A 25,488-nucleotide genomic window follows, 5' to 3' on the forward strand; every position below is an offset into this window, starting at 1 on the left:
AAAAAGAAAGAGCAAGCAAAAATCGTTGTGAAGGGACGGGGCTCTCGCTCATACAAGCGCTGACAACGGTCTTTCTTGAGCCTCTCGTTGACAAAACAGTTCATTTCGAGCAAACCACCTCAGATCAAGGGTGTTACAGAGCATCTTAATCCTGTGTGGATTACGCACTAGGTGGCGCTGTTCCATACAACAACAACAACAACAACAAGCAAGCGAGCCAATAATACTAAAGCCCTTTGGAAGACCACCGAGAAGACCACTGGAGGATTGGTCGCATCAAATACAACACAGGGGGCGCTAAATTCACCCCCGGGCTTGGGTACGATTATTCGAGCCCGCTCGTTATAAAGTGAGCAGCCGCAGTATCATCATCGCCATCACCATCACCGTCACCAAACTTTGCGCGGCATCGTATCGTGATAAAGTTATTTGTTTTGTGTACTCCCAGAAACACCTGTGTTTTGATAGCTTTCGCTGTCACAAGAATAATGATAATACGTGTTTTTTTTTTATTTATATATTCTGTATTTATTAATGAAGATGTTCCCGATTGAGAGCTGTGTCGAGGTCTGTGTCGGCATCGCGAGTGACCGAAGAAACAAGATGGGTACATTACAACCGTTTCTCAATTGGTGGTTTTCAAGAAAACAGAAACGACTTCGAGTCGTACCTTTCTCTGCAGAGTAGGGTTCCTTTAAATCGTTTAATATAAAAAAGCTGCATTCACATTCTTTTTGCCATTTTAGATAAGGCAACGCCACCCAGCGGAAAATACGTGAAGGTCGGAAGAGAGGGGGTATACCAGTGCCACCTACCCACCAAGTGTGCAACAAAAACTGACGCGGCCTGGCGACAAAACTGTGAAACAGGACAAAATGATCAAATGCCCCTCGCATATCTACCTTGTCAGGAATAACACGGAGTGTGTGTTCGGACGCGCGAATATATTAACGCCATCGAGCGCCACATTTGTACAGGAACGCGACGAAAGTGTCGCAACGTGCGGCGATGGAGTGCATGCAGCAGCGCCCCAAGCGGCCAGCTGTATACGAGGACCCGCCCTTGACCGTGTCTCGGGAAGCAAGCGTCGTCGTCGTCTCCGCGCCGCTTATCCGTCAGCCGGATCAACGGGGTTACCAGTCCGACACTTTATAAGCTCGACTCGGATAAGAGATTACCCCGACGAGGCAGGAGGCACTCGTCGTAACCGCGCCGTTGTATTTTTAATCTTTCTTGTTCCTTCTGGCTGACGGCGGGCGTTCTCCACAACAGATCTTCCATGAATCGAACGGCGATCGCAGCACGTTACAGACTGGTTCAGACACGCGTGTTTCAGCGTCGCCGACTTCGTTACGACCGTGCATGAGTGGTTACGTCGAGATTTGCACGCTGGCGCCATCTATCGAGTAGCCCTGGCCCACTTCCGGTCTGTTTCCTGAACTAGACTGAATGTTTGTGGAGTATTGGCGTGATCGATTTTACGGAGTGTCTGTGAGAAATAGTCTCTTATAACATTTGTTCGAGCCCACTGGGAAAGAAAGAATGAGGCGTAAAAGATTATACGGTTTTCCGTAGAAAAACTTAGACAAGATAACGAAGATAGTCGAGCTCTAGCCGTATGACAATCCAATTTGAATCGCACATGTCGCAAATTTTGATTTTATTCTACATAACGGTGCCCTGAGGCGGTTTCTCAGATCGCTAAATATGGCGATAACTCATCCTGCTGGCTCTATCCTAGAGAGCTCTAAATCATGAAGATATACGCGGCCGATTTCCCTCTTTGAAAATCAATCGAAGATCGCAACACATCAATTTCATCTCCGGCGATGAAAGGAGCCTGTTCCGAAACCAGGACCACTGTCAGCCAATGGCAAGCGAAGGTTCCTCCGACTCCAACCGGTGGAACCGCGGAGTGATATCTCGAATGCGCGCGGCTCGTACAACCCAGCAAGCGCGCGGTCGAGCGCTCGAGAGCTGACGACGACTGAACACATCACTCCCACAGAAAAAAACAGCAACAACGTATTTTGTTGTTTTTGAAACGATTATTGGGCAGTATTATGTTCCCTCTCTGCGAAAAATATCATTTTTCGATTACTCTCCCATGCTTCGATCATCTGCCAAACATGCGCATTTTGTAATAACAAATGTCGCGTTTCATTGGTCAGTTCACACGGAAAGAATAAAAAACAAAAAATGTACGAGGGACATTCCTAGCGCCAAAGTTGTCATAGAAAACATCTCATCCACTTTCTTCTTTTTTTCCTTTTCAGGAAGTTAAATTCAGCTATCTTTACTTGATTTTTTTTTCTTTTTCCTTCTCTTTTTCTAGTATCTTCTTGTATTTTCGTCTTCACTTAATTCTCTGTGACGAAAGCGGTTTATCATGGTGTAATGGGCATCATTTAAATGTAGTTGCTCTTTGAAAGAACTGTGTCTGTCTGTCCCTCGTGTATTTTCTGTGTTTTTATTCTTGTGTGTGAACTGTACTCCATCCAACCCGCTCTGCTTCGTGTACCTATTTCATTGGTCAACCTGGCTGCCGGCACAAAATCGCCAGAGATGATTTCGATCTTTGGTTGCTATGCCGTGCTATGAAACCCTTTCGCTATTATATCTAGTATAATTAACTCAAAAGTTCAGGCACCCTCCTTGCATGATTTTTTATTTGTTCTGTGCTTTGATTTATTCGCGGCTTTATAATTTGCCTCAGCGGCGTAGTACTTTTGACCCGCGTTGTCGTTTTGGGCACATAAAATAAACAATATGAATATTATGTTATTATACGCGTGAGCTATTACTTAGGTAGCGTCGCTTAGCTTAATGTCTAAAACAAGAAATACTGGGTAGGCCAGGTAACCGTGGGCGTATAGACGTTTTTCGTTCCCTTCCGTTCTGTGTATACAGTCACGCATTTTTCGTGAACACGGTCCAGCGGCGTGGAAGTATCAAAACGATGTTTTAACGCATATCGTAAGTGGCGACACTCAAGATGGCTGCGCCCTTGTGGAAACGGTGCCAGTACGGTGGAAGCTATACGGCGCGTGCGGGCCAATCGGAACAGCGGAGAAAGGCATGTGACTACGTATCGCCGAAGTGCGCTTATAGATATCTTATCCACATTTTAACAACTTCCTATCCACTCACGTCCTATCGGGAATTTTCGAGACTTTTTATAGACTTTATTTTAACCGAAGTCTATAGAGTATACAGACGATAGAAATGCTATATGATTTCTATCTCCACGTCTCAATCAACTTCCCTTTTCTACATAATTTCTATACACCAACTCAACTCTCCTACGTCACGCCGCGGTGGTGGCGCGCCGGACGCACTTCCGGTCTCGGGCGGTGGGCAGAAGTCGCCGTGCCAGACATGCAGTCCTGTGTTCCTTTGGAAGAAGCGAGACAAAAAACCTGCCTTTTCGTCAAAATGCTGCGATGGGGGCTTTACCAAGAGAGTCTGGGAAGGTTTGAAGATCAGTTTTCATGTGTTTTTGCACCCTCCGTTCGTTCGAGAACGTGGATAGCAGCCGTGAAAAGGGCAAACCTGACGCTGTCGAACTACAATTGCGTGTGCGGGCCACAATTTGTAGTCGCCAGATGTGTTTGCTTTGTTCCAACATGACCGAGAGAAAACCCCCAAGTTGTCCGGACCACCCACGGATTCAGTGCGTCTTCAAATTCACACGGCCGCCTGATCGTTCGAACTTTCGTCTGCTCTTTCAAAGTTGTCTGCTTTTTGTCGTCTGCTCGTTCAAACAAAAGCGGCCCGTAGACCAAAGTTTGACCCGGTGATTGCAATAAGAAGTAATTGCAGGCCTCAAAAAGACTTAAGTAGGCTCGGTGTAAACAGTAGATACATGTTAATTATTGGTACCGGTGGCCATCACCTACTTGTTACGCTTTGTCTGTTCCCGCTTCCGATTTTCAGTATCGATGTCGATCATCGCCGCTAACTTTTACACTTTTGCAGCACGAGCGGCGTCGCGACCGAAAATAGCTACAAGAATCTCATCATGGTTTTGGCGTCCATTCTGCAGCGTTCATGCGAATGAATCGCTGCACGTCAAATTACTTACGGAAAGTTTAGCGGCGTAACGAGCCTCGATAATTTCGCTCAGGCGATTGAAGTGGTAAGACATTGCGATGAGGACGTAGAATCGACAACTCCAACGCGAAAAAGAGTATGCAGACTCACACGGACGCCGACAACGTGACATTCGAATGGTTTGTTGACGCGGGACGCGGTGCTTCTTGCCCGTACTCCATTGTGCGTGCGTTCGAACTGTCGTCTGCTCTTTCAAACTTGGCTGCTTTTTGTCGTTAGTTCGTTCAAACGACAGCGGCTCGTAAACCAAACGTTGACCCGGTAATTGCGATAAGAACTAAGTGCAGGCCTAAAAACATTTTTGAAGGTTGGTTGGGGTAAGTCGGCTAAGTGTAAACAGATACAAGAAGTTGTTGATCATTGTTACCAGTGGCCATCACCGACTTGTATTGCCCGATTCTACTTGAGGTTTTCAGTATCGATGTCCACCATCTCAGCTACGGTCCACGCTTTTGCAATCCGAGCGACGTCGCGACTGAAAATAGCGAGCAGAATCTCGACGTGGGAGTCAGGCTTTAGCGCCCATTCTGCGGCGTCCACGTGAAATGAATCGCCGCACGTCACATTATCCACGCAAAGTTTTGCCTCGATAGTTTTGCTGAAGCCGCTCAAGTAGTCAGACATTGTTAGGAGGACGTAGAATCAACAATTCCAAAGCGAAAAAGAGCACGGGGACTCCCACCGACGCCGACAACAACGCAATTCAATGGTCTGTTTATGGGCGACGGCGGATTCTTGCCCACCATCCACGGCGCATGCGCGGCGCCGGTGACGTCCGCTAGGGGCGCTCCGGTTTGTTTGTAAACATGAGTTGGTGTATAGACCAGAATCGATAAAATAATTGGTGGAGTGCAGAGAAGTTACACATCACACCCAGTTGGAGCTGCTTTTTACGACTGTGTCAAATAATTATCGCATCTTCCAATGCTTTGAAGGTAGAGATGCAGTTCAATGTCACAACTCAAGCGTTTTTTGGTCTAAACATATGTTTCGGCATCGTCATTTGCTGAATTGCCTCCGTAAGTTGCGGTGATTGGCTGTCCATGTGTTGTGCGGAAAGGTAGACGCACGTTTTTTTTTTTTTTTTTTTTTTTTTAGAGTGTTGGATTTGTTGTTTAGTTAGAAGGTGGGAGACAAGGAAAATAGAAATAAAGATTTTTTTTTTTTAATTTTTAAGTGACCAATGTTCGGTATACAAGGGTGTGTTCGATGTCAGGTAACCGGTTCTTTCGTTGTAGCTGTAGGTCTCTTATGAAAGTTCAGGGATGGCTGTTGTCTGCCTTAGATTTCTGGGTGTCTGAGGATTCGTGGAAGCAAAGAAAGTAGCTGTGTTTCAGACGTCCCTCCTTCTGTGCATTCTCCTTCGACTAAAAGTTTTTGCTCTTTGTACTGCAGTCACAAGCACTAAAAAAAAAAAAACTATTATACTTCGTTGTTTTACCTTCGTCCGAGCGCAGCGGGTGCTAGGAGCCATCGCAGTTGAGGGGCATTTGAGGGGTGTGTGTTTTTTAGACCATATCTTTGGTGTTCTGCCAAGTGTGCCTACTTTTATATATATATATATATATATACACACCAAATAAACAATTCAGTTGAAAGTTACGCCGCGTCCTGTCTAGCTCTCCCTTCGTTTTTTGTCCCTGTTGTTTTGGCGTATTACACCATGAAACATCGCAGCCAATCCAAGGCCGTGTGAGTCACATGACCTTGAAGAGGGGCACAGCGACGCGCAGAAAGCGTATCACGGGATCTGTCCACAGGGCGGGATTGGCTGGGATAGCTCGTAGCGTCCGCTGCGTCCAGTCGTAAGGCGAAACGGGGTATAGTTGTCCTGCACCCGACGGTTACGAAGCGAGGACCACGCAGAATAAACCCTAAGATAATTAACCAAAAAATTTAACGAGATCCTGCTTTTCGTAAAGATATTGTTTTTACACTTTTTCGCCTCTTAGAAATAAAATACAAATTACCCCACTGGACAAAAAAAAAGGAACGCCGTTCCTTTTTTAGTTCCCGTTCCAGTTCCACCGATGCAAAATGGAACTGCGGCGTTCCTTCGTTCCTCCTAAAAGGGACGCGTTCCAGGAACGCCCTTCCGTACAACACTGGTTCGGATACATGACTAAAACACCCCCCCCCCCCCCCCCCCCCAAAAAAAAAAAGACTACGAGGAGAGAGAGAGATTATAGGAAATATACGAACTGCCCTGTGTGCCTGTCCACGTTTTTTGTTTTCTTTCTTTTTTCCCCTTTTTTCTGGAGAGGGGAGGGGGGGGGGGAGAATACTTCGGTTAGAAAGGGGATAGAAACACTGTAAAATCTCTACCTCTTTTTTATACAATTTCTATCAAGTTTTATTCAATCTCCATAGACTAGGTTCTATAGAAAGTCTACAGGAAAAGGCGGCCGAAAAGCTATAAAGAGGGGATAGAAAAGTGGATACAATTTCCCTAGAATATCGATGGCCTCTTTACCCTATTTTCTATAGATATTCCGTAGAAAGTGGATGAATATTTATGTAAAGGACACTTTGCCAAGTTACAAAGAGACAGACTAATAACCATGGGCTCTCACTCTGCTGGCGCCGCCTGGTAGTTGCCGGTTTGCTATATCGAAGTTCGAACCTTCCACAACTTCAAAGCCACTGTCACACCGCTCATACGTCATATACATAAAAGACGCTGTATTGCCCGCGGACATGATGATGCATAATCATGTGCGGCCACTCTCCAAGCATGTGCTTAGAAACGCGCTTCGCACACTGACTGCCCAGTTTCTTTTGTATGATGTATGTGTGAGCGTGCCTTAACAAAAAATAATAATTTTTTTTTTTGTGTTTGTCCAGTTGGAACGCTAGGAAAATTATGCCGTTGAAACCGCATCCTCGGGGAGTTATATTGAATTGAATTCCATACTTATACCGAACTCTGGTGCCGTCTCCTTTTCCTTCATGATCGAAATGAGAGGGGGCAAGGGGCCGTGCGCATGGCAACTCGGAAATTTCACGTAGAAAATTCATCAGACTCCGGGAGCCGGTGAACCCCTGAGCCGCGGTTAGAAAGGACGCGGGGTGCACAACGCAGCTGCTTCGCATGATATCTATAGCCCTGTACGTTGGGGGCGGCTTGTCCGCATGACAGCTGCGAGTCTCCGTCAATGGTGCCAACGGTTTGCATACATTGCGCCCGTATTCTCGGTGAAAGAGGTGGAAAGCAGGCAGGTATACGGAAATTATGCAGGATGCTGCCAGGGTTGTACGAACGGGCTCCAGGATCACGGATCACGCATGGGGGTTGGAGGAAACGACCAGACGGGGCTGACGCTTGCTTTGGCCTGTAACGTCACGTGACGGAATGACCGGTAGGGACGGTTTATACAGGAGACTGCCGACAAGGGGACAAGAGACCATCTCCAAAAGATCCTTTTGAAGGAACCATCTCCAAGGAACCATATCCAAGGAACCATATCCAAGGAACCATATCCAAGGAACCAGATCCAAGGAACCAGATCCAAGGAACCAGATCCAAGGAACCATATCCAAGGAACCATCTCCAAGGAACCATCTCCAAGGAACCATCTCCAAGGAACCATCTCCAAGGAACCATCTCCAAGGAACCATCTCCAAGTAGTAACCTTCTAGTAGCCACCTCCAAGTAACTACCTCCAAGTGGCCACTTCCAAGAGGCCACTTCCAAGAGGCCACTTCCAAGAGGCCACCTCCAAGAGGCCACCTCCAAGAGGCCACCTCCAAGAGGCCACCTCCAAGAGGCCACCTCCAAGAGGCCACCTCCAAGAGGCCACCTCCAAGAGGCCACCTCCGAAAGACAATTAGGAAATAACCACCAAAAAACATTTTCAAGAAACCGTCCTCAAGAAACAACCTTCAAAATCCGTCTCTCTGAGACCATCTCAACGGAACCATCTCAACGGAACCATCTCAACGGAACCATCTCAACGGAACCATCTCAACGGAACCGTCTCAACGGAACCATCTCAACGGAACCATCTCAATGGAACCATCTCAATGGAACCATCTCAACGGAACCATCTCAACGGAACCATCTCAACGGAACCATCTCAACGGAACCATCTCAACGGAACCACCTCAACGGAACCATCTCAACGGAACCACCTCAATGGAACCATCTCTACGAGACCATCTCCAGGGTCGACTTCTCAGAATCAGTGTCTTAGGGAATTATTCACACGATACATCTTTTCAACGCGCGACAGTTCAGCGAAACCGAGATTTCGTGAAATCAGCCTGTTGACACGTGGAGTGTGACGCGCGACACCTGTGACGTATTGACTCACGAGAATTTCGCCAAGCCTTATCATCTTCACCGGGAGTGTCAAACATTTCGCTTCAAAATGTTATGAAGTACGCACAGTGTGAAGAGACAGACTATTTTATTAATATCACTCAATAAATTTCGTCAGATTCGGCTCACTGGATATGCTAGCCCGCACCGCTTCTCCGCTTCTCGCTCGCCATGTTTGCTTTTCTTTTTTCGGCTTTGGCTCGGATACGGAATCGGCCAAAAATTACTCCTCCAAAAGCTCGCTCCACCTCGAAGGTCAGGCGTCATAGCGAAGTCGAGCGGCCATTGGCAGCCTCCACGTTTCTCCTTCAGGTGATTGACAGGCTTCGGTGAGATTTCAGCAAAAAATTGCTCCAGAAGCGAGGAACACCCGCAACTTTTTTCCAGGTTGCGCCGCCACGTTTTCGGTCGCGTTCAGACGGGGAATCTGTTTCCCGAAACCTAGTAGTTTCGCGACACAAGATTCGCCAACAAGATGCTTCGTGTGAATAAACCTATAACTTACCCTGTCTTTAAAAAAGAAGCTTGGCAAGTTTGGGCGCGCGAAACTTGAGACTCGACTTCATGTGCGCTGGCTTTAACACGGCTTTCTTTCTCACAGTCTCAGTCTTGCAAGCCGTCCCTAAAAGGAGATCACCTTAAGGATACCGTATACAGGAGACAATCCTTAGATACTTAGGAATGGATTTTTAGGAATGGATCTTCGAAAGTCGATCTTCAGGAGGCGATCTTCAAGAGGCAATCTTCGATCTTGGGAAAATTCCCTTGCTGCTGCCCTTGGAAGAGAATTACACAACGCGCTGGTTCAACTACACGTATCATTTATCCACCGTCATCGCCGGCTCCTCGACCCCAAGAGACCCCGCGCATATTCTGGGACAGCCTTTTACAGCGGCGGAGCGCCGTTCGCGTGAATTGCACTTGGCACCCTCACGGTGGAAATGACCACGTACGATTTGGCATGCGAGTAACCTGGTACAACGCGCTTTGGATCCCAGGTTGTCCATAACCTTCTGGAGACAATCTTCAGGAGACAATCTTCAGGAGACGATCTTCAGGAGACGATCTTCAGGAGACGATCTTCAGGAGACGATCTTCACGAGACGATCTTCACAAGACGATCTTCACGAGACGATCTTCACGAGACGATCTTCACGAGACCATCTTTAGGAGACCATCTCTAGAAGACCATCTTTAGGAGACCATCTTTAGGAGACCATCTTCGCATCTTCAGGAGACCATCTTCAGAAAACGATCTTCATGAAACGATCTGTGGGAGATGATATTTAAGAGTCAATATAGGGACACATGCTACCTGCCATTTCAAAGAATGAAGCCTCTTCCATTCATTTATTGATTTCCACATCCGTATACTCGCTTTGCCTTGGACGACGAATTGTGAAGCATACTCGGCGAATATACTTGAAAAGACTCCCGATCGTCTGTTCATTCTAGTCTCGTCCAATGCCGCTCAAAGCAAAACGAATGCTCGTCTCCTCTACCGAACTTCGCAAAAGAAAAGCACGTGACCCTGCACTAATACTCATGTCATGTCGCAAAATGTTCGCCCATTTTGCTAGCTCTCTTTGCAGTGCTCCGCAATCCTAGGTCAGACGTGCACCTACGTCATAGAACGCATCTGCGACTGTCGCCTGTCAGACGCAGGGCCGACCGACTGCATTTACAAGAGTGGCGAGGAGTGCGTAGGCGGCGCGTCGCCGCGTTGGGCCTAGCGACGTGACCGCGAGGTCCACAGGGACGTCCATCGGCGAGGAGTTGCCAGTGGCCAGGACTCTTAGATCCCGAGGGGCCGAGCTCCTCCCGCGACGGAACGCGATTGGCTCGAGGGCCCTCCGTCGGAGACGTCGGGATCGATACCGGGCACTCTCGACGCCGTCTTCCAGGCGGGGCTGGGGGTTTCTGCCGACGCTGCGTTTCCACTGCAGCAGCAGACCTTCTGGGCTCGAGGGTAGGGATTATGGCGTCTGCGTCGTCAAGGCGTCCCCCTCCCCTTCCCCCGCCTGTCCGCTTCGACGGAGACTGGAAAACAAGGGGCATCCACTTCCCGGTTGCAGGGTGGGGGGCGTCGAATGAATACTCCTGGAGCGCTGAAATGAAAATATAAAATAAAACAAAAGAAGAAATGATGGAAGCAAACTCGCTGTGGCATCGACGGGACGTTCTGTATAACCGATGATGGATTTGCTGAGTTAAGATGGGAAGGTGCACTTCGACTTTTGTGCCTTTTTTTCTTTTCTTTCGTTGCCAGGAATTGAAGACAAGATGGAGTCGGCTCTGAGGCGCAGAAAGGTTGCAATGTCGTAGCACTGCTGCCTGGGTCGACGAATTTCTTTTTTTCTTTTTGCTAAAGGACGGGTTTGAAATAGCGACACACTTTAAACGTAAAAAAAAAAAAAAAAAAAAAAATTAAAAGCCGTTTGAATGCAGCGGCTACGCGATTTGCCGTACACGATCGCGTAGCCGCTGCAGCTCCTCAACTGGTTCCAGGAGAGGCCTAGGATGTGCAGTCTGTCCGTGGTTGCGACCGCGGAGCAGAAGAGCCTAAAAGATAGCCCAGCGGTGGCCTTGGTTCATTTTTGCGGTGTATACGTAGGGTTGTTCGTTTTCGGGTTTTATATATATATATATATATATATATATATATATATTTTTTTTTTTTTTTTTTTTTAATTCGGGGGGGGGGGGGGGTAGAAATCGGGTGCAATTTTTAACTCCATAATCGAGGAAAAATCTGGTTTTTCTGTAAAAACATTCCGAAATTCGTTTTTTTTTTTTTCGGGTTAAATTTACAAATCTACTCAATAATACATTCAATGTTTTTATATAGACGCTTTACACACGCGCCAGATTGAGCCGCCATAGCCGCCCTTCTCTTGTCTTACCGAGATGCCGAGCCACTGAAGCGGGCGTTGACGAGTCTCCACAGGGGCCTATGCTAGGGAGAAGGACACAGTAACACTTAAAATGACAATTACCTGTCCTGCTGGGGGTAATGATGAAGTGAAGCGAACGGAATAAGAGGGAACAAAAACTGAAGGTCAGTTATGGCGGCGCCCATGCACACCTGCTGTAAAGCGTCTATAGGAGCGTATTACGAGCTCTTTAATGCTAACGCGTTAAAATTAGGGGTCTGTTTCAAGCCGGTGATCGGGGAGACATCAGGTTTCCAGCTCCGATTGCTCTCGGTCGCTTCGGGGGAAGCACTGCCCCCGCAATCCTCCTCTCCCTCAGGTGTCAACAAAAACCCAGGACTGTTCGAAGGACGGTTGTCTTCGATCAGATATTTCGCTATGAAATAAACCTGTTAATTTTTCCCGATCTGTTCACGCGACTGCCTGGCTCGGACGTTGTTCGTGAGAAAGGTTAAACGCCAGCGAGATGGCCTTACTACTCGAGAGATTTTGCTGTCGCCACCTCAGCGATCCAAGGGGCATTGATAGTGCATTTTTCAAGCTGCGTGCAGCAGGACCCAGCTCTTTGAGGCGAGTTCTGGTTCTCACAACGCCTGCACGACCCTCGTTTGCTCTGGCGGTGACTGCCACTCGCGTGCTGGTTGGGACGAAAAACTGCTTACTCCTTGGCAGGAGACCATCTTCCACCGTGAGCGAATCCTTTTGGTCGTGGAAAATTGCTTCGTCCGCAGACAATGTTCTCCACTGCGGCTAGTCAGAGGTGATGCAGGTCGTCACTGTCGAAAGAAACGAGTTAACCGCAGATTCTTGCTGAAGCTGGGCTCTTGTCACGCATTCACCCTCCAGGGTGGTGAAATTATACGATCTCCTTCGTTAAATTCCCTGCTTTCTTCATCATCTGGCACCGGAAGCCTGGGAAGTGCATCCGCCCCCAGGTTTTCGCTGCCTCGCTGGTACTTGACCTGGAAGTCGTACTTCGGTAGACGTGTCGACCGCCGAGCCATTCGAAGCGGACGAAGCCTGGAGGTGCTCAGGGCAGCGTGCACGAAGCGACGTATGCCGCTTTTCACACGTCCATAGACAGGCAATGGCTTCTCGCTCTCCCGTTGAGTACTTGCGCTCAGTTTGAGGCAGCGTGCGTGACGCGAAGGTGACCGCCTGGATTTCCTTGCCATGGATCGTCTGCAGTATGCAGACGGGTTGGTCGCCATGATGATGAGTCGATCGGGATCGAACATCCGGTCTTGACAGACGCCAGCAGCATCTTCACACGTAAGAAGCCGTGTCTGCAGGAAGCTGTGTCCAGAAAGACGATATTAGCTGCGTCAGGTCCGTTGGGATGAGAGCCACTCGAAGAATGTCCACCTTTTGCTGCAGTGGGGCGATTCCAGTACCACTGACCTTGTGTCCGAGAAAGGAGAGTTTGGTAACACCGAAGACACACATGATGTTAAGCTTTGCGCGCCAGAAATGTGCTTAAGCACCTCGTGTAGACGTTCCAAATGTTATTGTTTGGTTCCGCCAAAAACGACGACGTCGTCAAGACAAAAAACAATACGAATGACAGCCGTGCAGGATCTTGGACATCATCTGTTGAAACGCTGCGGGTGCACATCCCTTGATGTGTGACGAACACTGTTATATCACGGCTGCCTGAATGAAGGGGCACTTGGTGATAAGCAGCGACGAGGTCTAATTTTCAAAAGTGTTATGCACCGTGCAAGGCATCCAGTAGCTCTTCGATGGGCGGTAGCGGGTAACTGTCGATTACCACCGCTTTGTTTGCTCTACGAAGATCAACGCACATCCGGGTGGTTCCGTTCTTCTGAACCACAACGATGGGGGACACATATTCTGGGGCATTGATGCGTACGATTACTCCTGCCTCCTTAAGACGGTAAGGGTACGGGAACAGCCGCAGCATACACAAACTCATCTTTGTTACGTCACAAAACGATGGTGGCGCGTCAGTCGCACTTCCGATCTGGAACTGTGGGCAGAAGTCCCCATGCCAGACGTGTATTCCTGCGTTATTTTGAAAAAAAAAAAAAAAAAACAGACAAAAACCTGCCTTCTCGTCAAAACGCCGCGACTGGGGCCGTACCAAAAGTGTCGAGAAAAGTAGGTCAGTTTTCACGTGCTCGGTTCGTCCGAGGATCTGGATATGTGCCGTGAAAAGGGAAAAACAGACACCGTCGGACAATGATTGCTCTGGTGGGAATTCACGGATACTTGTGGACAACAGATTTATTTGTTTTGTTCCGACATGAACGCCAGAAAACCGTCAAGTTGTGCGGACCACCTGCAGACTACGTTCAGTGCTCCTTCAAGTTCAAACGGTCGCCTGATCGTTTGAACTGTCGTAAGCAGGCTCGATGTAAACAGTAGATACATGAAGATGTTGATCATTGTTACCAGTGACCATCACCGACTTGTTATGCCTAATTCACTTGGTCCGATTCTGCTTGCGATTTTCAATATCGACGTCGACCATCTCAGCTACGGTTCACGCTTTTGCAGCCCGAGCGGCGTCGCGACTGAAAATTGCGAGCGAAATCTCATCAAGCGAATCAAGCATTAGCGTACATACTGCGGCGTCCACGCGGAATGAATCGCCACATGTCACATTATTCACGCGAAGTTTTGCGGTATAACGAGCCTCGGTAATTTCGCTGACGCCGCTCAAGATGGTCAGACATCGCCAGGAAGACGTAGAATGAACAATTCGAACGCGGAAAAGGGCAGGGGGACTCACACCGACGCCGACAACATCGCATTTCAATCGTTTGTTTATGGGCGACGGCGAGCTTCTTGCCCACACCCCCATCGCGCATGCGCGGCGCCGGGGCGTCCGCTAGGGGCGCTCCGGTTTGTTTGTAAACATGAGTTGGTGTATACCTCCCTTTAGAAAACATCAGCCTTAGCTTAAAAGTAGCGGGGGGGGGGGGGGGGGGGGGGACCATATTATCCTTATTTCTTTTCCATGTTGGCGCATAAATCAAGGCGTGTGCGAATTCCAGACGGACATCTAAGCAAACATTACAGAGATGTGGGTCTATGCGTCGCACCCTTCACTTAGAGAGAGGTGATTACACGTTCACGCTGTGCCGACGTTACTCAGTTTGTTGCCGAATTGACTGAATTCCAGACAGCTAAAAGCTATATTTGTTTTGCACGAGATTGGCAGCGCGCTATAAACTGGTAACATGCAGCTTGATTTCCCGTCTAAGATAAAAAAAGCACTAGTTTCATTTATTAAGATAATGTTAAGTTCCCCAAAATATGGCTTTCCTATATTTCAGCCGAGCGTGAACTCGGGCTGGTTGACACACTGTATACTTCTACGATAAACAGTGCAAAAGCAAGAGCGGAAGTGAAGTAGACACAAACTGCATTATACAGTATACTTCATCCGCGTGCTTGGTCCCTTGTGTGAGGTCTTCGGTGTCTATAATACATGATACGGTTTTTTTTTCTTCTTTTTTTGTTTTTTGTTTTCAGGATTAGAAACGTTAAAAAACGAGGACCAGTAAGCGAAGACACACACAGCAGATTTCTTCTTTTAATGGTCATCGTTTTTTAGCGCTTTTAATCCTGAGATGTACCAACAACTAGCCCAAGTGAATACCCTTTTACATGATACCCCAAAAGGATAGGCTAAATGGCCCTTTCTGCCTTGTAGTAACTTCATTTTGAGCGGTTCTGTTTGTATTTTATGCCTATCGCTCGCTACAGAACGCTTGTTCGGACATCAAATTCTGAATAGTTGTCCAGAGTAGGGCAAATGGTCTCCGCAGATGTTGCCCAGAAGTCCCGATGGTCCGCCAGTGGGTCCTGGCTGGTCATCTAAAATTCCGTCTCCTCGGACAATGATCTCCAACACTTGGAGTGTTTGTTGGGCGGCGTCTGCGACATTCTGGGAGTCCGGCCCGCAAGCGCGGCGAAACGGTTCCAAAGAAAGCGGGCTTCGCAAAGCGGACGCCGGCGAAGAGGAGAGAAAAAAAGGTCCGCGTAGTTTGTCGTCGCTGGGAGCCCCGTGCATGCATGTATGGCCCTAGGTGTGCCCCTCGTCTGCGTCAGGGTGACACGGCAGCTGAGATCCCCGGTCGCGGCAGCGGAGGCGTTCTCGCCGCCGCCGTTCCGAGGTACCGCCGTGAATGGAAGCGCATCTGCGCTGCTCACTTGGACAAAGGAGCGGATTATTATTGGGCACCCGGATTAAGGGACCGGGGGACTCGTTGGATACCGATATGGACACAAAGGAGCAATTTTTCGGGGGCGCTCCCCCCCTCCCCTCGGCCGCCGCCGGGATTTAGCGACGACGGCCAACCGCCCTTCGTTATATCATGCATGCCGATGGCGGCCATGAATAGTTTCGGTTTCGGGGACACCCCCCTCCCTCCCTCTTCTTCTGTCCCGCTCATTTTTAATCCCGAGGTGGGGTTATAATCCAGGCGGTCGTTCCTTCGGTCCCCGCCGCCGTGGGATTAGCGGACCCGAGGTAGCGCGCGGTAACAAGGGCGGCCTTTTGCCCGGGCAACAGGCGAGGGAGCGCGACTGTCTCGAACGGCCGCGCGGCGGCGCTACCGCCCGGGAAGCCTCCCTCCCTCTCCTTTCAGCGCTTCCCCATCAGTCCCCAGGCTCCAGCGGAGCACGCACTCCTCTCCCTCCTTCTTTTCCCTCTCTCCCCATTGCGGCCGCGGCGGCTCCTCCCGGTTTCCCCTAGGTTTCCCGGGTTGCCTCCGTGCGCGTGAAGGGCCGGAAGTGCGCCGACCGCTCCCGTTTCGCGCGGGGGTTCGCGGGCGCTGTGAGAGCCGCGCGGGATGTAGCATCCTCTCGGTGTGGCCGCTGGAGCGACGAGCCCTTGTCCGAGGCTGGCCGCGCGGTACCGTTCGTCGCAATTAGGGCTACCTTGTTGGCCCCCGTGGCGGGGCGAAGGAGTGCGACGAACCGCCCGGCCATAAAAGAGGAAGGGGAGGAAAGAGATTAGCGCGAGAGGGACGGACGACCGGGCGACACGCAAACTTCCGAGGGGAAATCAGTTTCGCGGAAAATATAAAGACCGCCAAAAAGAGTTTTGTGTTTTCCCCTTTTCACTTTTACTACGATGAAGAACCATTCAACTCCCTAATTTTTGTTTGTCTCGTTAGCTTCTTAAACTTGAAATGCCACAAATTACATAGAAAATCCATATTCGGTTTTGTATAATCAGCGAGGACAACCATCTCGTGTCTAGAACAGTTCATAAATCAATGTGGAGTCTTATGTGTATCGCAAGGTCAGCATAAAAATACCTGTAACACGCCCCCGAGAGGCATCTTTCAGCTTGCCCTGCCCTGCTCGTAGCGCTTGCTGGAGGAGCGGACGGTACTTCCGGTTGGCCACGTGTCGCCTGCACATTATACCGGGTTGTATCCAGAAAATGAAAGCCGGCTTTTTCGCCCGCATAAATACACTACGCATCACAGAAAGCTGGAACTACGTAACAGGGGGACGCTAGCGGCGGTGTTCAAAATGCAAAAATTTGAGCGCATGTTACCTGGATCAAAAGATACAAACAAAAAGAAAAATGTATCTATGAGCCGACGCGTTCATCTTCCAGTATTTATCAAACCGAAATTTGAGATTGTGGGCGCCTGCGTCATTTATTTCGGCGGAGAACTGGTCAACTGGGAAAAAGAGCGCTTGGGCAGTTTGTTCTCAAGAACGAACGTGTCTCTGCAAAGAGAGGCAATTCGCCCCCCCCCCCCCCCCCAAAAAAAAAAAAAAAAAGAAAAAAAAAAGTAATTAGTTAACACAGAAAAGTTACTCAAACGTCCGTGCTGATCCTCGACATATGGCTCGTTTAAAGGTCCCGCCGCATATGCCCCTTCGAACACATTTTATTCCCTTTATTAGGCGATGACAATTACACACGCGGCTTTTTAATTTATGACAGAGGTAATTGGTGCCTAGATTTAAGGACCGGAATCAGAACTCGCTCTTTCTGAGAGAGATGGGAAAAACAGACTTGGACGCAGTGTAAACACACGAATGGATAGGAAAGCATACATACGCCCGTGAAACATCTTGAGGAATTGAGGTGGCGCCATCTAACGACGAAGACGGGAAGCGCAGCAGTGGGGATCCCGCACTCATTGAAGCGCACGCGCAGCGAGCGCGGCATGGTGACTATAGATCGAAACGCGATGTTCAGTAAGCACGTGGTTGGAGTCGCGGTTAAAATTGCGGACAAAGTCCCGCTGACGTCAAAATTGGAGTGGGGCGGCAGCTTGCGGTGGTGGATGAATGGGAAAATGACCGGGCCAAAGGGCTTACGGAAGGCTTAGTACACTTACTTACCGCGGAGTCTTTTACACACCAGCACACACAGACGCGTGTCTCTCTGTGTGTGTATACACATGGCGTAATGCGGCTCTGATCCTGTATACCACGGGTGTCAAATTCTTAAAGGTTTTTCTCCGGGAAATAAAAGCTAAAGTACGAAGGTAAACTGACAAAGAAAAAGGAAAGAAGAAGAAAAAAAAAAGGTGGGCAAATCCTCTTGTGAGTTTGGAGAGAGCTTTAGCGCTGATCCGCTTCCAAGTAATCAGCTTAGCCCATTCAGAGATTCACAGAGTCCCTCTCTCTCGAATGACCATTGAGAAGGGATGACTCGCGCTCTTCTTCTTGGGGGAAGGGGCCGGCGTGCTCGTGAAGGTCGATGCAAACAGCCTCGCTTATCCGGAGATCCCCCTTGTCCGGGCAGAAGGGTTGCTCGCGGGAAGTGACGTCGTAGTGCCGACGAGTTTCCGCTTTTGCAGGGTGCCTAGTAGATGTTAGTCCACGGAGTTTGTAGGAATAGGCGGTTCCCGGAATTGTTCGATTTTCTCCCACAGTGGCTGCACGCGGAGGCGGATTTTATTATTTCGTAGAGCTTATTCTTTAGTCAAAAAAAAGTCTTAAAAAACGCGGCAGAATTTTCTAGTGGGAAGAAGTTATCAGTGAAACGTTTTTAAGAAAAAAAAAGGAGGGTTATTTAAAGGGACCATGAAATGACTTCTTTACTTTTTCCAGATAACTTTTACAATAAACCGTCAATGTTCACTGAATGCCGAACAGGCATCCGTTTTCGTCTCGGTTTATTAACTTCTGCACAAAAAAATTAATGAAATATCGACTTCTTGACCACAAAACAAGCCGTGACGTACGATGTTTCCGGAACCGGAAGTTCTCTCTGCAGTAGGAGATGGGAGCGTTAGCGAGTTGGGGTGCGCCGGTGGGTTTTACTGCGCCGATGTCACCGACGTATTTTCTGAATCGGCGCCTCTCATCGCCGCATCGCAGCTGAGCGAAATTCAATGAGATACGTTGCGCTACAGCGACAGCATGGGACTAGTCCCATCGCCGGTATGCCTGTTGGGAAGTGCAGATGGGAACAATTTGCCGCGGCGTTTTTCGCGGTCTCGGAGATGCTGGAGCGAGCCGACGTTAAAAAAGATACGTTTGAACTGTCAGCAAGAGCCACGTAAATACCTGTTCACACTCGGAGCGGACGCGCGCGTTTGATGAAGTGCTGTATTCGCGCTGTTGGTAAGCGCTTCGGGACCGATCTTTTACAATTGCAACTCGATACTGACGCGACACTCGGCAAAGAAAGGTTGGACCGGTATTGCACGTATACCTCCCACGAACTGTTACAGCTCGACAGTGACGTGCAGTCTGTCAGAATAAAAATGGCATACCAATAACAAAGTGTACATACCGTGTTACGAAGGTAATCCATACAGCGTTTATTTCAGCTCTATATCACACAAAACAAGAAGAGAGAATTGACGAGGGTCCCTTTTCAACGAGTGTTCGTCAACCCTGCCTCGGAAAACAAGGGGAAGAGATTGACCTCACCTCTTAACCTAAAATTGAGGTCAGCGATCAAACTATAATACGGGAAGGGTCCACAAGGGTAGCGCGGGCATATTCCATTCAGCACGCCAGCCGGTCGCAGGCAGACAGACGGTATTGCGACGAAGCAACGCTGCGCCAAGTCGGAGTGCCTGCTAGGCCTATATTGTGAGAGCTTCGTCGGAGCGGGATTCGCGGCTGTTGTCGCTCTTCTCGGGTGTTTGTGGATCCAGCGTTCTTGTTCGTCGTGGTTTGTTTTAAGTACATTTCTTTCTTGCTGCTTGAAGTCGGCACGCGCGAGATGAACACGTAGAAAAATAAATGTTCAGTCAGTCAGAGTTTTGAGAGGAAGGAAACCGTTCTGAACTTGGCCCTGCCCTACTGCGCACGCGCAGTAGTTGCTTCGTTTACCACACGATAGATGGCGCTTGGCTCTCAGCATTATCAAATTTGGCAATTTTCGCCACACATCTCTAATTATGCTACAAAATGTGGATCTGAATATTATTTAACAAAACCTTTAGGAAACATTCGCCGGCTATTTATTGTTTACGATCGCGGTGCTGGTGAGGTAGGCGAGGTAGGCTCTTACCCAATAGGCGATGTGGATTCGGCTGACGTGCACCGTTTCTGCGTATGCATCGTAGTGAAAAGGCAGAGCTTTCGAAGGAAAGAAGTCGCAAAAGAGTCCAGTTTTCTTTTTAAAAGTTCTATAGCAAATAATTTTTTTTGGCTCCCTAGTCTTGTGTTTTTGTGTTCTTTTTCACACCTTTTACGACGTGCGGTGGATGAAATTCGATTTTAAAATCATTTCATGGTCCCTTTAATTACACGGAAAATGTGACGCTGCCGTCGATTTGTGTGAACTCATTGGGTCAGACATCCTTCACGAGGACGCCGCCATCTTGCATATCGTCACTTCAAGTATGGGCGAAAACATCGTTTTGCCGTCGCCACGCAAATAGAATTCTTTTTGGATATAAGCGTAACCGTCACCCATTCTCGTTTTGTCCCACCTCTACTATTTTTTAAACCTATTTGCAGGTTAAAATGTTCTATAATTTTTTTCGTCGCCGGGGCATACCGGGAAAGGTTGGAAGGTCAGTTTTCATGTGTTTTCTGCCTGCTCTGTTCGTCCAAGAACGCGGATAGGAGCCCAGACGCCGCCAGACCACGATTGTTTGTGCGGGAAACACTTTGGGTTGAACTAACGGACACTTGGGGTGGTCATATTTATTTGTTTTGTTCCAACATGAACGACGGAAAACCGCCAAGCTGTACGGATCACCTGCGGGACTACGTTTAGCGCGTCTTCAACTTCAAACGCCCGCCTGATCGTTCGAACTGTCGTCTGCTCTTTCAAGCGTTTCTGCTTGTTGTCGTCTGCTCTTTCAAGCGTTTCTGCTTGTTGTTGTCTGCCCGCTCAAACGACAGCGGCCCGTAGACCGACCAAACGTTGACCCGGTATAATTGCGATAAGAAGTAAGTGCAGGCCTCAAAATACTTTTTTATATTTGAAGGTTGGGGTAAGTGGGCTCGGGTGTGTGCAGTAGATACAAGGAGATGTTGATAATTGTTACCAGTGGCCATCACCGACTTGTTACGCCTGATTCACTCGATCCGATTCTTCTTGCGATGTTCAGTATCGACGTCGACCATCTCAGCTACGGTTCCACGCCTTTGCAGCCTCAGCGACGACACGACTGAAAATAGCGAGCAGAATCTCATCATGCGAATCTGGCTTTAGCGTTCATTCTGCGGCGTCCACGCGGGAGGAATCGCCGCATGTCACATTATTCGCGCGAAGTTTTGCGGTGTAGTAAGCCTCGTTAATTTCGCTGAGGCCACTAATGTAGTCAAACATAGCCAGGAAGACGTAGAATCAATAATCCAAGTGCCAAAAAGAGCGCGGAGACTCCCACCGACGCCGGCAACGTCGCATTCCAATGGTACGTTTATGGGCGACGGCGAGCTTCTTGTGCACACTCCATCGCGCATCCGCGGCGCCGGTAGCGTCTATATGGGGACGCTCCTGTTTGTAAACATGAGTTGGTCTATAGGGATGTCGCCTTGTTTGCAGCAACGCTGCGTGCGCACTAGCTAATTCGAAGTTTCTAAAGCCACCAGAAACGTTACTTATTTTCAGATGGATGACGCTGCACATTTGAGGAAAACGTCCATTAGGCTGGCTCATTTAGCGTGAAAAAGTGCCGAGTCAGTGACGGTAAAAGTCCCCTGGCATGCCGATTTCTGCTATTTCATGTTGTTTTAGCGGACCAGTTCACCGGGCATCTCTTTAGCAGAAAGGTTAGCCGAAGGTTGGCGCAGCATCTGTGCATTGCGCTGGCCTCCTGAAAAGCAAGCTGTTGGCCGCACCCTCCTCCCCTCGATTCTAATGGCCGACGTGCGCGACCAAACGCGTCTGTGGTCGGCCTTCCATGATTGGCGAAACGTTCACTCGGCTTGTAAGAATGACTCCTGCTTTCATCGATGGAGGAATGAGCAATGTCAGACTTAACTTTGACTGTGTCAAAGAGCACGATGACTCACAAGGTTCCACCGTGATTTTTAAACGCACCATCCGAGTCGTCGCTCGTGAGTGATGGTCCTGGGCGTGACGTCGGGAGTAGGAGCCATAAGCGGGCGCCACCGAAACATCTCGTCTCCAATAGACGTTGTACCGGCGGCCGATGGGGCCGCAAGTCACGCCTCTGCCTCGTCCGTTCACGAGTCATGATCACGCCTCTGCACGGTGTCTGGCACCGCCATCATGCCCCCCCTCCCTCCTGGTTCCTCGACCCCCGAGGGTCTCATCATCTCCCCTCCGCGCACGCCTCGGCTCCAAGACCTTGATGAGCGAAGGAGGGGTCCCGTCACGGCACCCGCGTCCCATTGGGCAGAACGGGGCAATTAGTCGGGCCGCGCTGGGAGCACCCTGTTTCTCGCACCCTGCCGGCGCCTGTATATCATTAGTGGGACTGGAGAGCCAAGATTTTAAGAGGGGGACCAACTCAAACCACGGAGAGAGCTTCGGCAATTTAAGGCGCAACCCGCGGAGAGGCTGGCTGTGCTCCCAATCTTACCCAAATGGACCCGAGTTACTTCGGCGGGTCGTGTCACGTGACAACACAGACCTAAAAACGCTGGTGGCGGGTAGGTCTTAGAACGCCAAGGTACGAAATCCTTACCCTGAAGTAAGATCGAGTAAATCTTGGAACACGGCCGCTGACTCAAGCTTCGCAGACGCTTGCAGTAATCATAGTAGCGTTATGTTTATACAGCGAAAGTTAATCAGCCCCCGATCGGCGTCTGGTGTCTTTGCTGTAGATGAGCAATTGATCCAGTGCGGTACAACCGCTAGCCTGGGGTCTTCAACGTGCACCACCCAGTAGTGACACACGACCGCACGCAGCAGGCACAATACTCATCCAGGTCGAAAGGGGCAGGGGTGGGGTTTGAATACGCTTGCGTACGATCGACGGTTTCTCCGGCTCCTCACTAGCTTGTATTACGAAGGCGGTCCATAAACTTCGATCAGCGGTTGAAAGCACTCTTTAATCTAGGCGCACTAGGATCGACAGCTCCGCGGAACGCCGAGAGCCACGGCGGCGCCTTCGGCCGGCGCCGTGGTGTGGGACGATGCGTCCATGGAGGGCCCTGCTTTGGGGCGGGTTTTGCGTAATCGCGATGGATCGATGGACAGACAAGTGGGCGCGGAACGTGCGTTTAATGAGCCGCTTAAAAGCGCTCGTGTTTCGAACTCTTCGAAGGCTGGTTGCATTAGCGTTACAGACTTGTTTTATGAAAACTTAATTGGTTGCCCATGTCGTCTTTAGTGGTTGTGAGCGGCTGTGGTGCAGTCGGTCGTCGTCCTCAAACACAGCTCTCTGAGTCGACCTTGTTGTGGCTTAAGGCCCTGTCACACTGAGGCAACACGACGGCAACAGCAACACAACACGTTGTCCAACAGTCGGGCAACTTGTTGCTCGCTCCCCGTGTTGTCCGACAAACCTGTCACATCGCGGCAACAGCACGACAAGATGGACGACAACTAAAATGTTGCCTCGGTATGACAGCTTTCGGCAACAAAAACAGCAGCAACTTGTGTTGGACAACGTGTGTTGCCCTGATCGCTGGCTGAGCGAATTTCGGGCCGGCAACACGACAACATAGATAGCTTCGATGGTAGAGCTAGTGCCCTATCAATAAAGTCTTACTCAAGCAAAGGCTCGGCAAACGTTATTTAACAATAATTAGGAGCGGCGTGCAGCTAAAATATTTTCGATTAATGTTTTTGCTGCGTAGTTACGGAAAGCGATTTCCGAAATGGTCACAGCTACGGTCGTGAACTTTCAGACTGGTTTTGAAATTAGAACTCCCGAGGGACCAGCTCACATTACTGGTAGTGAAATAAAATGGCATGCCTACTCACCCGCTAATAAAGTATAATAAAAATAATCCACAAAACCAGAGAATAAAAAATCGAAGCATAAAATGACCACTCTGATCATGATTGTTGATGGTTGGAACTTGGAAACAGCCGCTACCGGACACCTGATTTGTTTTAAAAATACCCAGGACGTTTTGGGGGAATGAAGCGATCAAATAGCAGGCGGTAGGCGAGTAGACAGCTTTGAAAAATATTTATTCCACCAATTGTTATGAAGGCCGATGGTGTCGGTGTCGCAGTTTTGAAGCACTCACTGTCAGTTCAGCTCAACACCATGCTACAAAAGACGCTTTGGGGTACTGCCGGTGATAACGCAATTTTACAGTAGAAATAGGAATTGCATGAAAGAACCGGACAGGCACACTTCATACGGTGGCGTAAATCCCGAACATACATCAGTGATGTCACTTACCTTGGTTAGGGCTATCTGCTTTGTCAGCGAATAAAGAATATTTCGATAAAATAAAGAGCGGAAAATACTCCCCGTGTCAAGTTTTTTAATCACAGTCACCGGTTGATGTCGTATACCGTGGTAATTCCCGGCCCTGCGAACGCACAAGCACTTTGTAGAGTCACATTTCCAGCGATTCCGCGCCGCACACGAACGAAGGTAAACAATCAAGATGGCGGAGTGTTCTTCGTGTTGTCCTCGCCGTCAGCGCGGTGTGACAGGGTTGTCGGACAACATATCGGGCAACACGGTTGCTGGGCGGCAGCAACATGTTGCCCGACTGTTTTTGCCGCGATGTGACAGGGTCGCCGGCAACACGACTTCCCCGTGTTGCCGCATCGAGTTGTCCAACTGTTGCCTCAGTGTGACAGGGCCTTTAAGAGTGTCGCCAACAAACTGGAACGAGAAACGAACTAAACCCGTCAGACTCCAGAAGAGACTTCAGAAGTGTCGGGGAAAGGTGGGGGATTCCAGAGTTCGGACAGTTTGTGAATAATACCCTAGTCACACTAGCGCTCTTAACTGTCATAAGCCACCGACAGTTGCCTCAATCGCGATCGACTGGCGTTACACGGCATGCGCCAACTGTCATTGAGCCGCTGACGATCATTCGCCCCAATAGAGCTGAAGATAGCGGCGTTCGTAGCATCGCCGCCCATGGCCAGCGCCAGCGAGGCACTTATTATTGCGGAGGTTCGGGGAACGTACCCAGAAAGTATCGTAGCAGCAAATATTCTCCGAAGAGGTATGATTCGGGGCCAGAGCTGCCGCTAGAACAATCACGGCACGTCGCGGAAGCAAAAGCTCGACGAGGGTAGCCATCGTGATGTCCGCGCCGATAAGACTTTCTGTTGCTTGAATGATTCGTCTATAACGTTCTGATTATCGTTTCTTCACTCCAAAAACAACAATTATTTTATATTAAACGTTTATAATGAATGAAAAGTGTGCATATAATTCATTGGCATCACTTCGTTTCGGTTTCAACTGGGACCCTTAACGCGCTTTTCAACTGAGGTTGTTAGACCTTTGTACCGTGTAACACCGTACAACTTAATTGAGCTCAATGACTGTTGGTAGATGCCAACGATCGTTGGCTTAATGACAGCTGAGAGAATGCTAATGTAGCTGGGGCATAAATGTTACTTCTTGACATACTTGTTTTTTTTTTTTTTTTTCCAGAAATGTTGAGAAGAACCAAGTAACATATGCCCTATAAGTGGTTCTGTCTATAATGATTCATCAATCATACAAGCCCTAACGAACAAGACAGGCATGTTGTCCTTCCAGGAAACTGCAAGCAAGCGTCTTTATTGTGAAGCCTATCATCCACGAACTA

At 49.0% G+C, this 25,488-nt stretch overlaps 1 protein-coding gene across 1 annotated transcript in view; it reads left to right on the forward strand.

Annotated features, from left to right (window-relative positions):
- LOC8032980 (homeobox protein OTX2) overlaps positions 1–25,488 on the forward strand; it is a 90,971-nt gene that overhangs the window by 59,609 nt on the left and 5,874 nt on the right. The window lies entirely within an intron of this gene.

The sequence above is a fragment of the Ixodes scapularis genome, unplaced genomic scaffold (genome assembly GCF_016920785.2).
Source record: "Ixodes scapularis isolate PalLabHiFi unplaced genomic scaffold, ASM1692078v2 PGA_scaffold4__175_contigs__length_147842914, whole genome shotgun sequence".
In the NCBI taxonomy this organism is placed as follows: domain Eukaryota; kingdom Metazoa; phylum Arthropoda; class Arachnida; order Ixodida; family Ixodidae; genus Ixodes; species Ixodes scapularis.